Source organism: Echinops telfairi, unplaced genomic scaffold, assembly GCF_000313985.2.
Source record: "Echinops telfairi isolate 266 unplaced genomic scaffold, ASM31398v2 ScPeMD7_7423;HRSCAF=8461, whole genome shotgun sequence".
Classification (NCBI taxonomy): domain Eukaryota; kingdom Metazoa; phylum Chordata; class Mammalia; order Afrosoricida; family Tenrecidae; genus Echinops; species Echinops telfairi.
In genome coordinates this window covers 4,062,489-4,065,374 of record NW_022111323.1, presented here as the reverse complement: position 1 = coordinate 4,065,374, position 2,886 = coordinate 4,062,489, and positions in this window count along the sequence as shown.

Here is a 2,886-nt window from a genome sequence, read left to right as displayed (position 1 = left end):
CATAACAACATACATAGAAGAAGCAGACATTGAGCTGCCACAGACATTTTCAGAATGCTACTTGGAGTCATACAGTATATGAGGGAAACAATACAACAAAAGGATGAAAGGATAGAGGAGATAAAGGCCATACACCAAAGGGAAATACAGGAGCTTAGGGATGAGATAACAGAAACCAATAGCAGAAACACAGAGCTTGAGAATCGACTGGAGGAATCAGAAAAGCGCATCAGTGACTTGGAGGACAGCCAAGGAGACTTCAACAAACGTGAATAAGAATCTAAGATCATCAGAGAAGCTGAAGAAAACCTAAGAGCTATGTCTGACGCTATGAAGCGGAACAACATTAGAATTATTAGCATATTTGATACTATATTTCTGCCTTGTATCAGGGCCCTAATCCCTAATTGTTTTCAACAGGTTGTCCTTATTATTCTAGGGTTTGAATTTAGGACTTTTTGTATGTTGATCTTATAGCCTGCTATGTTGTCAAAATTTTCAATTAGTAGAGGGTTTTTTTCACTTTAAAGTTTAAAAAAATTATTATTAATTTAGGTTTGATACATATCATAACATTCCACAGTTCAATCACGTCAAACAGTATTTTACAATTGCTACCACAATCAATTGCCAAGCATCCTTTTTCTTTCTGGACTCCTTGACATTATCTCCCTTTTACACCCTCCCCTTCTCCACCACTGTACCCCTGAAACCCTTATTTTACTTGCTGACCCTATAGGTTCATCAGGCTTGAGTTTCATATAATGAAAAGAAAAAATTTAGAAGCAGCAAGAGAAAGGAAGACAGTCACATTTAGGGTGCTCAGATAAGAATATGCTCAGATATATCAGCAGAATCCATGAAGAGAAGGCAAGAATGGAGTAACATTTTCCAGAAATTGAATGAGGAAAAACACCTGCCCAAGATTCCTCTCCCCTGCCAAATTATCCATGAAGATAGATGAAGAGTTAAGGGTCTTCCAGGACAAGGAAAAAGTCAAAGAATATGCCATATGACAACTAATGCTGTGAAAGATTCTCACTGACAAACAATGATCAGAGGACCAACATCTACCAAGTGCAAGCAAGAGACCATCTCCATCCACAAGCCAATGTGACATCAATTACCAAGATAACATGGCCTCAGAGGGAAATGAAGACAAAAGTGATGCCCCACACACAAACACAGCACACTGATATACAGGGAGAAAGGAAAACACCCAAAACAAAAGGCACACAAAGACAGCAATGAATCCATAGATCATGATAATAACTCTGCATTCCAACGACCTCAATTCACACAATAAAAGAGAAAGGCTAGAAGTCTGTCTCAGAAAACATAACCCATACATCTTAAACACGGACAAAAATAAACTAAGAATAAAAGGCTGGCTGAAAATATACCAAGAAAATGGCAATTTAACTAAAGCAGGTGTGGCATTCCTAATCTCTGACAAAATTAACCTCAAGATTCAAACCCTAAAAAGAGTGAAAGAGGGAGAGTATATAATGCTCAAAGGATAAGTAACCCAGGAACCAGTGAGCATATTAAATATGTATACTACTAACATTGGACTGGCAAAATTCTTCAAACAACTTATTCAAAAGAAATCACAAACGCAGCAAAGTAAGTGACTTTAATACACCACTACCAGAGAAAGATGGATCACTGAGAAAGAAGCTCATCAAGAAAGCTACAGAGATAAACAATTCCATCAGGCAACTGGACCTGATAGACATTTATAGAGCTTTGCTTCCAAACGCCAAAAAAATCACATTCTATTCATGTGTACATGGCTCATTTTCAAGAATAGACCACATGCTGGGACACAAGTCAATACTGAGTAAATTAAACCACATAATGATTACTCAGTTGTCTTTCTCACATTACTATGCCATAAAGCTGGAGATTAGTTAAAGGATGACCAGAAAAACAAGGACAAACAATTGGAGGATGAACAACGATCTTCTAACACATGAATGGGTACTGGCCCAGATTAGAGAGGAGGTTAGGAAGTCTCTAGAAACTAATGAGACGGAGAATACAATGTATCAAAATGTATGGGATACTGCAAAAGCAATTATTAGAGGTAGCTTGATATCAATAAATGCATTTATGAAAAAAGAAGAGAGACTTATGACAGATACACTATCAAAAAACCTCCAGAAATTAGAACAGAGTCAACAGAAAAACCACTTCAATAGCAAAAGAAAAGAAATAATAAAAACCAGGGCAGAGTTTAACTAGTGGGAAGACAAAAGAATGATACAAAAGATTAATGCAGCTGAAAACTGGTTCTATGAAAGGATCAAGAGATTTGACCGATCACTGGAAAACCAAACCAAGGACATGAAGGAGCAAATATCAATAGCCATGATGAGGGATGAAACAGGAATTATAACAGACCCCAATGAGAATAAAAAGATAATCACAAAGTACTATGAAAGACTATTCTAAAGAACTCAAAAATGTGGAAGACATGGACAAATACTTGGAAAAACAATCCCTCCCTAGATTATCTCAGATAGAGATCAAGAACCTCAAGAAACCCATAGCAAAAGAAGAAATAGATAGAGTTATTAAGAAGATACAACCAAAAAAGAGCCCCCAGACCAGATGGCTTCACAGGGGAATTCCACCAAGCATTCAGGGAAAAGCTGACACCGATCCTCCACAAATTATTTCGGAGTGTAGAAAAGGATGGCAAGCTCCAAAACTCTGGCTGACTCTCATCACTGTGGTGCCCTGCAGGGTCCCCAGCGCCAGCTTCTAAGCCTGCCCCAGCCTTTTCCAGCCAGCATAGGAGGCAGGCGTTGCAGCTGGTCCCTCCCTCAGTCCCCCTTGGGGCCCTAGCGTTTACAGCTGGTGCAGGATGCTCACTCCAGT